Source organism: Lissotriton vulgaris, chromosome 9 (assembly GCF_964263255.1).
Source record: "Lissotriton vulgaris chromosome 9, aLisVul1.2, whole genome shotgun sequence".
Taxonomy (NCBI): Eukaryota; Metazoa; Chordata; class Amphibia; order Caudata; family Salamandridae; genus Lissotriton; species Lissotriton vulgaris.
The window spans coordinates 777394798-777407599 of record NC_141697.1 but is presented as its reverse complement, the minus strand read 5'-3'; positions in this window follow the sequence as shown (position 1 = coordinate 777407599).

Genomic DNA, 12802 nt, shown 5'->3' with positions numbered 1-12802 from the left:
TAAATAGCACCTACTTTGCCAGATGCTCCACAGTGTGCATGACCCTGTTACACCAAGAACGCCAATGAACACTCAACATGCTAGCACATTGGGTCATGGAGCACGTTGATATACATAGTTATACACATATATGCACACATTTAGTGGGATCCACTAGCCCAACATAACTGACCTTCTATGATGTTACCCTCCGTATATGTCCCATGGATGTTGGCAGGCATCTACACCCACCGCTAATTCCATTATCCTATATTAGGCACTTCCCCACTCAGCCTTCTGACTGTTTTGCCCTCTCTACTACCTTTATTATCTGTTAAACTAACCAACACCAATTGACATTACTGTAGAGCACATACAATATGTGACCGACATCCTTCTACTATGGTAGTCGTAGGCATGTCAAACCTTTACACTAATATAGAGATCGGTCCACAGTTCACCTATCGCGGACAGTATCTCCCCATTGTTTTTCCACTAATATTACCCCCTTAGGGACAAGTCCCACACACCCAGCAATTGAGTAATACCACACCTGCTCGCACCTACGTGTACGCTTCTGTGCACACCCCAAGATGGGTGCTACTGTGAGTCGTTTATGTCCCTCGTTCGCCGCGAGTTACAGTCCACGACACAGGCTAGATGCCGCTCGCCTCCCCAACGTGCATGTGACCCGGAAATGCTACTTTAACTCCACTCAGAGACAGGAGTATTCATCCCGGTACAAGCAAATAGGGTAGAAGTGGAGAAGTGTGGCTCAGGGGTTAGAGGCGGCAGACCCGGAAGCTGCGATCGGCCCTGGACCAGGGTTCAATTCCCCGCCTCGACGGGGGTTGGGCTCAATAATTCCACGGACTCGATAATTCTCGCTCCGGTGCCTACTCGACTCACGGGTTCACACTCTGCGACTCTGGGCAATAGCTTGCTTAATCTCCACAACGGCCCCTCGCGGCGGGATGCCTGGCTTTCACCTTGTGGATACCCTGCCGGGGTGTCTCACAGGGGAATACCAGGACGGGTTCCCTAAGCAAGCGCATAGATGCCTGCGATGTGGGCGATTTGCGCTATATAAATACATGTACATTTACATTTACATTTAGGTGATCCACTGCGGTCCCCCACTGGACATGTGAGTACACTTTAGGTTTAGGGGTAGCGGCCTGGTACCTAGAGGCTCTCATACGTTACCCTCTGTTTGTTTGTAAGTCGGGTGCTGACATCGCAGCCACTTGGTGCGCACTCCTCCCTTCCACCAGCTTACTACTTACATACTGGGAGGCTGGCCGGGTATAGTGTGATCACTAAGTCCACCATGCGCTTCCACTGAGGGCAACCGCCACCCCGATGAGCAGTGCCCCACTACAACCTTCATTTGCTGGTGGGTTGCGGTGCAGTGGAGAAAGGGTTCACCACATGGCAGTTGTCTGCTCGCACTTAGGAGTGGACGGGCCTGTCTGTTCGGTGGCTCACCCCATTAACCCGTTCCCCATGCACCTTGTCTGCAATTGATTTTATCTTACAGGACACCATACTCAGAGGTGTATGATTGACTCACTGTACAGGCAGAGGCGACATTCACAAAATCGGGAGGTGAGTCTCTTCGCGACAGATCCTTTTCTCCACCATACATGGGGCTCCCCACTACGATAGAACTGGCCTTGCCCTGAACAGATTTTTTGATTGCCTCCTGGTCTCATGGTTGATTTTAACTATTGTTCCTCACGTTGCCCACCAACTCCTAGCGACAGCCTGTCTTCTGATATATGGTTGGATAGCGGCCAACAATATACTTTTAAATGCATCTAGGGTTAATAACCTCGCCCCTATTTCATGTATATTTGTGTACTATTATGGTGCCTAGTACGCCAATGGGTTTTTATGTTTGTAAAGAAGTAAATGAGGTGGTTGTATGTGATCATCATGCATCATGCAATTACAGGCATGTTCATGATATTGAACAGATGAACTTATGTATACTTTTGCATATTGTTTTCTTTAGGTCATCAAACAGCACTTCTGGAGAGACTTGATGTAGTGTTTTTCTATGGTAGTTAGCTACTAGCTGCACCATTGAGTGTAGATATATTTAATTTTCACATATTAGGCCCTGAAGAATTGCCACGGTATTGAGCAACCATTAGGCAAGAAACAAGTTGACCCCACGAGATGAGCATAGCTACAACTGAACCCCACATCAGGGGAGCTGCCACTCTACACGTATTTAATGAGGTGTATTACCAACTGAATAAAAATAACATTTGGAATGTCTAACCTCTTTTAACGCACTCACAGCACTTCACTGTATCTACACCTCCAGCGGCCACACACCCCCACTTCATCATACCGCTAAGGAACAAAAGATCTCTGACAAAGAGCCCCTTCGCGGTTGGCCGTTAGGTATTGCAGCACCGACCCAACGAGGAGCAGGTCCAGATGATGAAGCAGGACACCTAGCATGCTGGGTGGGTGAAGACCCTAGTTCCGCCAGAGTGGTATCCCCTCCGAATCCCTCTTCCTCCCAGTACTCCTCTACCACCACCCCCTTCCTGTTAGTGGATGGTCCACGTATCTAAAGTAACTAGGCACCACAATTAGAGGAACAGCATCCACATTTGCTATAATGACGGTCTAGTGTTGCCATCTAATCTGCTTCGGGGCTACCAAGAGGCTATTTAATTGGAGCCCTGACGCGCAAGTGTTGCTTGCGTGAAGAAAGCACACCTAAGGTAAGCCCGTCTGTCCCTGGACGCCGACAGGAAGGCTTCCTTTTAAAAAAAGAAAGTAAAATCATGCTTTGATTATCTTACACAAATACGGACCGAATAGAGATAAGGAGAACATCCCCCAGTGCTTATTGTACTGGAGGTCTATCAATGGATAAAGAAGGTTCGTTGCACTGTAGTGTATAATTTTATTTCCCTTCCCTCACCCTACCAAACCAAGCACAAGCTCTCTTGTACCTCAGGGCAACTTTCTTTAACTAATGAGCACTGTACATCATCTGAAACCTTCAGGCATACCTCACCTCAGCTACATGGTCTTTACTTTAATACACATCCTATTCCGAAACATGCTTCTGAGCTATGGGATCTATTAGATTCTGCTAAACTAGACTTCTATTTTATAACAAACATGAAGCATAACAATGGACCCTTTCTGCTAACAGCACCTGACTTGCTTTCTCCCCAAGCAAATATATAATCCCCTCAAATTACACTAGGGGTTTGTGTGCACACTGTATGGCACCCACCCTTACTGTGCCTATTCCCTAGGGAATGAAATACAGAGAAAAAACCGCAAAGGTGCACCACAATTTTCATCAAGACACAGTATTGCTAATGAATCACGGAAAGATGATGTTTTTCTTGTTTTTTCAATAAGTCTGACGCGTTTCGTCCCACTGGGACTTCTTCAGGGCTTGTTTACTCAAAAGTAGTGCTTTTCAGTCTATAGTCCACATCAGGAGTCTATAAGGTGCCTTTCCAAGTGTTGGAAATCTTTGTAAAGGCTTTTAGGCTAATTTAGCCGAGTTTGTTAGGTCTCGGAAGCTATCAGATGTGGGTGATGCAGAATCATTAGGATCAGTGTTGCCTCGTAGTAGAAAAATATTTATAGATCATGTAAATCTGTGTTAAATTCAAAAGTCCAATGGATATAATATTATATATACCACTTTAGACGAAGATGTGGGCACTGGACATCAGTAGGCCGATCGTAATAAATCGTCCTGCAGTCATCCACAGAGCCTTCGTCCTTGCTGGAGTCCGTCACCGATCCACCTGGGTGGACTAAAGACTGAAAAGCACTACTTTTGAGTAAACAAGCCCTGAAGAAGTCCCAGTGCGACGAAACGCGTCAGACTTATTGAAAAAACAAGAAAAACATCATCTTTCCGCGATTCATTAGCAATACTGTGTCTTGATGAAAATTGTGGTGCACCTTTGCGGTTGTTTCTCTTTATAACAAACATGGCTTCATTCTGCTTCGTTTCCATGTATTGCAATAGCATTTCCTGCTGATTATAATATAATAAGATTGGACAAGCAGTACAGAACTGGAAGGTGGGGGATGTGGCGATTGCCTCTGGTGACCCGCTAAAGTGTATGCTTCTAGACCCATGGTTTACTAATTGGTTAGATATTATTATTTTTAAATTAGAAACTCCCTCAAAGTCAACATGGAGGGGGGCTATGGTCTACTGCCCCCCTGGTGAGAAAAAAAATTCAGTACTAAGCTAATGGAATGGCTCACCCTGCATGTTCTAGCAGCGGATAACTTTCTGCTTCTAGGAGATTTCAATCTCCCACTCCAACTATGGCTACATCCTCAACCTTTTTTAGCTAAACAAGACAAAGAGGTTGCACTAAATAGTTCCCTTGGGGAACCGCAGATATCTAACAATAGACGTGCACTGAGATGGCCTTATATTCTAGCTAAATATGAGACAATGTTAAATATTTATAACACCTTTTCCGACACTATTGGGTCTTGTAAGGAGCCCCTAATAGGCAGCCAGGGCGTTCTAGATCTACATTATAAATCGGTTGGCGCTTTAATCCCCTTCTTGAGTAAAAATTACAAAAGGGACAAGAACCCAAGCGAAGGACATTTAGAGTTGGCTAACCCTTGGTATAATAAAGAATGCTGTTTAGCAAAGCACCATCTGATCCAGGCTGTCAAATCTAAAAACTCCCATTCTATAAAAGAAAGTAGACATGCATATAATAAAATCTTGACCCAGGCGAAAAAAGCATGGGATGATGCACTATGGGACGATTTATTAACAGCAGCAAAACTCAGAGATCAGGGTACCTTCTGGAGCTTAATAGCCAAGGGTAACAGAAAAGGTAAATCATCTAAGGATCTTTATCTAGATGAAAAAACATGGTGTGACCACTTTACTAAACTCTATTCCTATGATGAACAGGGGTCGCCCTTATGTAACAAAGAGTGAAATCTAGAATTGAGTATTACTCCACTACATTTTAGTCTAGAGGAAACTATCCAGGCACTACAAGCCATTAAAGCGGGCAAAGCTCCAGGACCGGACAAGATGCCTGGAGATTTATTTAAACACGACGTAGAAGTATAGGGGCCATACATACATTTTTTATGTAATTCTATAGTGGCTGGAACACCAATCCCCGACAGTTGGAAAGGGGCAGAAATTGTAACGATTTTCAAAAAAGGGGATCGTTATAATCCGGGCAACTATCGCCCAATTCGTTTAATTGACATTTTACAGAAGGTTTTTGCCAGACATATTTTAAATAGACTCACAGAATTGATGTAGGGGACACAGATATTGTCTAAATTCCAAGCAGGGTTTAGACCAAAAACTAGTACAGTGGACCAAGTGTTTAGGTTCACGTGCATCTGCTGGAAGTATATTAACATAAGGAAGGGCAGTTTGTACGTGGCATTTATAGACTTGAGGGCCGCCTTTGACCTCGTTCCATGGAATCTTCTGTGGATCACATTAAGAGATATGGGGGTCCCTGGCGAGCTACTTAAAGAACTTATTAGATTACACACAGGGAATTATGCCAAAGTTAGATGGGGGAAAGGAGGTGAACTTTCAAAGCCCATACCGGTGAGTCGTGGGGTGCGCCAAGGCTGTGTGCTGGCGCCCACGCTCTTTTCCCTATATGTTAATGATATACCTGTTTACCTAAGGGACTGCGATCATGACTCCCCGAAGCTAGGAGATAAGGTGATTACAGCATTACTCATTGCCGACGATACAATCCTCATCTCACAGACTCCGAGGGGTCTCCAAAATCTAGTGAATTCATTTTATCGTTACTGTGTAAAGAAAGGGTTGGAAATAAATTCATCAAAAACAAAATATATGTCCATAAACCCGCAAAAGTCCTTTAGAAAGAATTTGGCTCTAAATAACCAAAAATTGGAATATGTGGGGAGTTTAATTACTTAGGCATTATCAGCCATATTCATCAACCTGAATTGCGCTCGCAAATGGCCAGATTCTGAGAATCTGGCCATTTGCGAGTGCGATTTTTGCATTTGGGATTCATCATCCCAAATGCAAAAATCGCTATTTGCGAAATCGCATATTTGCGAGGAATTGGATTTAAGGAATCTCTAATAGAGATTCCTTAAATCCAATTCATCACCCTATTTGAAATTGCGAATTCGCAATATTTGGTCGCAATTTACCACGAAATCTGACTTCGTGGTAAATTGCGAAAAAAGAGTAAAAAGCACTTTAGTGCATTTTTTTCTTTTGCATGTTACACACACACATGTCCTCTGGACATGTGTGTGCGCAACACCTGTTCAAATGTGCATTTGAGGGGTGCTACAGGGTGTCCTTTGGACACCCCTGGCACCCTTCAAATCGCAATCTTATTTGCGATTAGCAAATTGCTATTCGCAAATAAGGAATACTCCCCATTCATTTCTATGGGCCTTGTGGCCCATAGGAATGAATGGGGAGTTTTTCCTTATTTGCGATTAGCAATTTGCTAATCGCAAATAAGGAATCAGTAGGAATCGCAAAAATTTTTGCTAATCCTACATGAATCCCGTTTTGCGAGTCCTTCATAGCGAATCGCTATAATTCGCTATTAGGGCCTCGCAAAACGGCAGATTGATAAATATGGCTGTATGTTGGATAGCAACCTTTCATGGAAGGGACATCTAGCAAAGATTAAGTTATCCTTTAAGCAGAATTCAATGCCCATCCTAAAAGTCCACGGAGCCAGTTATTCTAAAGCCATTACACCGGCACTTGAAGTATTTAAGGCAAAGGCCCAATCAGTGGCACTTTATGGTGCTGAGGTTTGGGGACGAAATTTTGAAAAGGAAGAGAACCATTTTCTGCGTAGATTACTTAAACTACCAACTAGAACCTCCTTTAGTTCCAATGTTTTTGGATTTGGATCTTAAACGGACAGATTATCAAGCATCTCTCAGACCATTGCTGTATTGGATAAGATTGTGGACAACCCCGGAGTGTAACTATAAAAGTGGTCTGATGGAAATTATTCAGATTGATGAATACAAAAAAATCGCCTGGTTAAAACATGTTTCCCTTTGGTGTACCAGGTTAGGGCTGTCCCATTTTTGGGACGAACCCCAGAATATGACACCGGTGTGTAAAAAGCTCTTAAAGTCGACTTACTGGTCCAACGTCAATGATGAGCTATCCCATAGTTCTTCTATTGGCACATTGACCCAGGAATTTATAAGTATAAAAGATAATGCTGCATTCGAACCATTTATGGATGAGATAGGACCACCATTAGCAAAAACCTTATATTTACAATTTAGATATGGGGTATTGCAGATACATGCTAAAACATGCAATTGGGGAGGTAAAAATGATAATGGCCTCTGTTTCCTTTGCTCATTAAAGGCAAAGGAAGACGATGTCCATTTACTGCTTTTTTGTCCAGCATATAAGTCACCTAGGCACAGCTGGATTAGACCCCTTTGTATAAATATGGGTGTCAGGTCATACAAAGAGGCAGTGCGTATTATTAAGTCAAATACCTCACAATTGGTAGTTTTTTGCATAAGCAGGTTCTTGTTTAATGTGTATCTCATCAGGAAACGGCTTGGATACAAGCTGTAATGTAACATTGGTGCTTGTAGCCTTCGCCTTTCAGCATTAGTCAATGCAGAATGCACTGAGTTCACTTTTTGTAAAATGTGTGGTTTTAAAGGTTTTCAACTTGGTTTTTCGCCTGGCTTTTTAATCATGGAAAAAACCTTTTTATTTTAATTATTTAGATTTTTAACGCAGTATTGTAAATGTACCCGTTTTGAATTAATCGTTACTTAGTCCCATTCTATTAATTGCCACCTATATATGTGATGAATTGTTGGTGAGGGCACTGCAAATGTTTGTCAGTAAATGTTTTAATGTCTGTAAATCTTTTATTCCTGCTTTTATTTCTATATTAGCCGAAATAAAGTTGAACTGAACTGAACAATTACCATGTGGACAAAAACTTTGATACATATAAGATCCGTCTACTTACAGATTTGGAATCCTTAGGACCTCACCAAAAAATAAACGGTCCTAACCACATAAAAGGATATCAATTGGCTTTTGTATTCTCCAATGCTCTTAATCTAGAAGTTGATCCTCCGACTGACAAGGTGTGGACTGACCACTATGCCCTTGGTCTTCATTTCGAAATGCAGGAACTAAGAGTCGCTAATCTTAATGCCTCAAAACTCACAAGACCTTGAGGGAAGGTCTGCATTTTCATCCGTCTTTGACCCTCCTCCACTGAAAGATTATGTAAATATTAATCTTGCATTAACCCCTTGCGTGCTGATGACAGAACGGTTCCGTCATCAGCATCGGTTGAGCTGTGCTGATGACGGAACCGTTCCGTCATGACTCCGCCCGTGCAAGGCGGAGTCAGCACAGGCGGGGAATACGCCCCGCACGCAAGAGGTTAAAGGATTTTGAGGAAACCTTTACACAGGCGATAGACAATATTGCTCCCTTCGAACCTAGCAAAATTAGAATAAAAAATCTTTTCTCACTCTGGTACACTGAATCCCTAAAGAGGGAAAAAACATTTGCAAGAAATTTGAGTGCAAGTGAAGAAAATCTAAATTGGCTGAGGACAAATGTATCTATAAATCTGCCTTAAGAATATATCTAAAAAATATTAATGAAGCAAGAAAATCTCATGTCATCGATAGAATTAATAATGTAAGTAATTCTTCTAAAGAGCCTTATAAAATTCTAAAAGAATTAACCAACCTGGCGATGTGTATTGCCACCATCCTAGCATGTCAGGCATTCTGTGGTGACCTTGCAGCACACTTTGAGCAAACGATCAAGAACATCTATCAATCTCTAACAAACAGCACAGCTCCATTAAGGCAAAGCTGTATTGGAACTGCTGGCTAGCCCTCAGTCCACAACCCTGGAATCTTTCAACCCTGCCACTCCTGAGAAGTATTGTGACTGCTCAATAGGAACACATCTGGATCTTCTGATGATCTACCCCCCACCCCTCACATTATTGTGACTTTGGCTCCAATGCGTCCTGCTCCAATTACAGACCTATGTAACCTCTCTTTTAATCTGGGCGCTCTTCCAACTAAATGGAAATCTGCTCGAGTTAGGTGTATTCTTAAAAAACCCATGGTCAACCCTACAGACTTGGCCAACTAAGGGCAAATATCATTGCTCAGTTTTCTTGGGAAAGTCACAGAGTTGTTGGTAAACCAACAACTTGTTTCTTTTTAAGAAACACACTCTCTTTTAGATCCCTCCCAGTCAGGTTTCTGTGCGTCATATAGCACAGAGTCACCCCTGGTGGAGGCCACTGACACAATTAGGCTTGCCTTGGATCAGGGTAACTCTGCTATGCTGGTTCTCCTTGATCTATTAGAAACTTTTGATACAGTATCCCATTCTATCCTAATCCAGAGATTGGGAGAGACTGGTGTTAGTGGCAAAGCATTGGGTTTGCTGGAAAACTTTTAGCTTTTTTGCTGAAGCTATCCTACACGGTACATGTAGATCTCTTTAATTATAGAACCACAGTCCTGGCTAAAGGGGTCCCAAAGAGATCCATTTTGAGCCCCACTCTCTAACATATATGTGGCTCCCCTGGCTAAGATTATCAGGTCGTGTGGTTTTGATACCATTTAATATGCTGATGTCACTCAACCTGACATCCCTAAGGACCCAATTCCAAATCCAGCAAACTGAAATTTAGGGAATGCACGTTAAAAATCTCCTCCTGAATGTCAGCCAATTTTCTTCAGCTTAACTGCAGTAAGACTGAAATTCTGCTCTTTGGGAAGGCATATGCTGTCTGGTCAATAGACTGGTGGACATCGTAATTGGAACTGTCCCCCACCCCCACAAGAATGGCAATAAATCAGGGTGTTCTCCTGGATGACAATCTTTCCATGACTGAGCATGTCAAAATTCAATTTCCGGCACATGTTTTGGTGTTATGCTCATGCTTAGAAAAGCCTTTCACTGGGTTCCAATGCAGACCAGGAAACTCCAGTCCAAGATCTTAATAGTGAGCTGCCTGGACTATGGGAACTCTCTCCTGGTCGTAATGAATGAAGGTCTTTTTTCTAGACTTAAGGTGGTGCAGAACACAGTGGTCCCCCTTGTCTGCAACCTTCCTCCTCGATTTCCTTCTGAACCTCTGTTATGTTCCCTTCGCTGGCTTACCATAAAAAAGCACACTTTTAAAACTTCTTTGTCTGTTTTTCAAATCTTTGTAGGAAAACGGACCTTGGTATCAGAAATAAGTTGCAGCCATACATTGCGGTTCACACTCTTAGATTTAGCGAGCCACTAATTTTACACCATAAGAGTACTCGTACAGTTAGGCATGGGGGCACTCTTTCTTTTTTGGCCCCCAACCTTTGGAATCAATGACCTCTTCAGTTACGTTCCTGTTTAGACCTATCTTCTTTTAAGAAATCTCTGAAAACCTGGCTGTTTGATCTATAATACCTCCATTGAACTTCGACTTGTGCGTGCTACTCAAGCGCAGAGAGATCCCCCTGGGGATGATTTGTGTGCTTAATAAATAAACAAAATAAATAACAGCCAGAGGACTTAAGCAGACATTGAACATAGGCCCCTGTGGTACACCACAAGATAGTGAGTAGATCTGTGAGCAATGATGTATTTTATGTACTTGGAAAGTGCGATCTTGCAGAAAAGACTTAAACCATTGCAGTGCAGAGCCACCTACACCTATGTCTTCCAATCTTTGCAGCAGGAGGTTGTGACTAACCATGTCAAAGGTGGCACTCAGGTCCAGTAGTATTAGTCAGCGGTGCAGTCTGTCAAGCTGAGCCATACGGTTCTCTGTGATGTTTGTAAAGTACACTACACAATTCTGAATGTAAGATGAATCTTTATTTGGCAACTCCGCATCTAACTTTACCAGCTCATCTTCATAAAATCCCCTCAACTGTTTTTACCTAGAACTCCCTTCCCCCAATCATTCTACATTCTACTTAGTGATGTAGGATACAATCTAAACATGGCATGTATCAACACCACAGATGCCAAGTAAGGCTGCCTCTGAACTATGTCCAGCTCTAAAACCTGATTGGGAATTATAGAAAAGATCATTTGACTGACTAAACAATGTAAGCTGCTTATATATATGTTTTTCTAGGATCTTGGTCAGTATTGGGAGACGAGAAATAGGTTAGTAGTTTGCCCAGTTGGAGATGTCCAAGTTTGTTTTTGCTTTAGCAACTTTCTGACCATGGCGTGCTTCCAGGCCTCGGGAGCATAGACTTCCCATAGAGAAATGCTACGCTTGATGCTAGTTGTTCTAACACTTGTGGGTCCAGCTTACACAGAAACAAGGGAGGCGATGGATTTAAATGGGAGTCTGATCTAACAGCATTTAGGGACTCTGTAAATGTCCCAAGTTCCAGAGGTGCAAAGTTGTTCAACGAGCAGGGTAGGTGAGGGCATTTGGGGTGGTCCCTACCACCCTGCATCTGAAGGTGTCCTGATATTCTTTGGGTAGTACTTTCACTAAAAAAAACCAGAGACCAGTCTGAAGTGGTTGGTGGGGGTGTGAGAAAGAACTGAGTACCCTCTTCTTTTCCCACCTTCCTAGAGCTGTCTGACATGTAGGCCGGCATAAAGGAGGCTTGAATATCAGCCACTTTTTTCATGAAAAAGTAAGCTAACTCATCGCACTGGGGTTGCGACAGAGAGGTAGGAGGATATCTTAGTGGCTCTGAAGGGCTTTATACCCACTTGAAAAAGGTTTTTAGGGCTATTTTGAGCTTTAATGATTTTGTCTCCGGAAGTATGACATTGTTTGTGATAGCCCTTTACCCTTTGTTTACAGATTGTTTAAGCATAGGATTTTCGTCAAACTCTTTCCAGGTGTTTGCACTTCCTTTTGTTTTCAAGCAGTGCCTCAATAAACCATGGTGAGGGGGGGGGGGAGTGTTTTGTAGCGTGTGGCTCGGGACAAAGTAGAGTAATATCAATTGACTATCGGAGCCTATAATCAATAGTGGTTAAGTCTGCCTCCACTGCATGAGTTTGGGAATTTTGGTGAGTTCTCAGCTGATTTTATCATGTGAAATATGTTCACCCTCTGCTGGGAATTGATGAACTATATTTTAGAGAAAACATTTAAATCTCATTATTTTCTCATAGAAGTTGTGGGCAGTGCTCCAGAATATAAAATGAGAGCACATTTTCTATAGGTTCCTACTACCTTTCTCAGTCATGTGAGAATAAAGCCTGATATTCTGAGGAAAACATGGATTTTGAAAAGCAGCAGCCCGTCACGTGACTGCAGCTTTCCATAGTGTTCTAATGAACAACTGGGGCGCCAACACTCTGCATTGATGACAAAAGTGTAGCTCTCCTGACAAAATTCACACCAGTTATATCAATGAAATTATGGTCAATAACCTGTCGTATAGGGGAGCTAGTGTGTACGATGCACAATCAATTCTGCCAATTTCTTCAGAAGAAACTATAACACGCCCCGTCATGCACAGTGTTGTCGTCAATTATGTCATTTGAGTTGTCATCAGTGATGTCATCTGTGATATCTTAGAACATGTCATAGTGTTGTAGTATGTGATGTCGTAAGCAGTGAATGCAGTTGGTGCAAGCTATACTTTCTAGAGTAAACTGGGGAATTTCAGTTTAAAATGTTATGTTTAAACTGACTTTTTCACTTTTTACACCACTTTAACCTTTGTTTTTTCAGTTCATTCATAAAGTTTTTTTAAATGCAATTTAGGATATTATTACCATACCTTACTACAACATCACTTTAACCTTTTT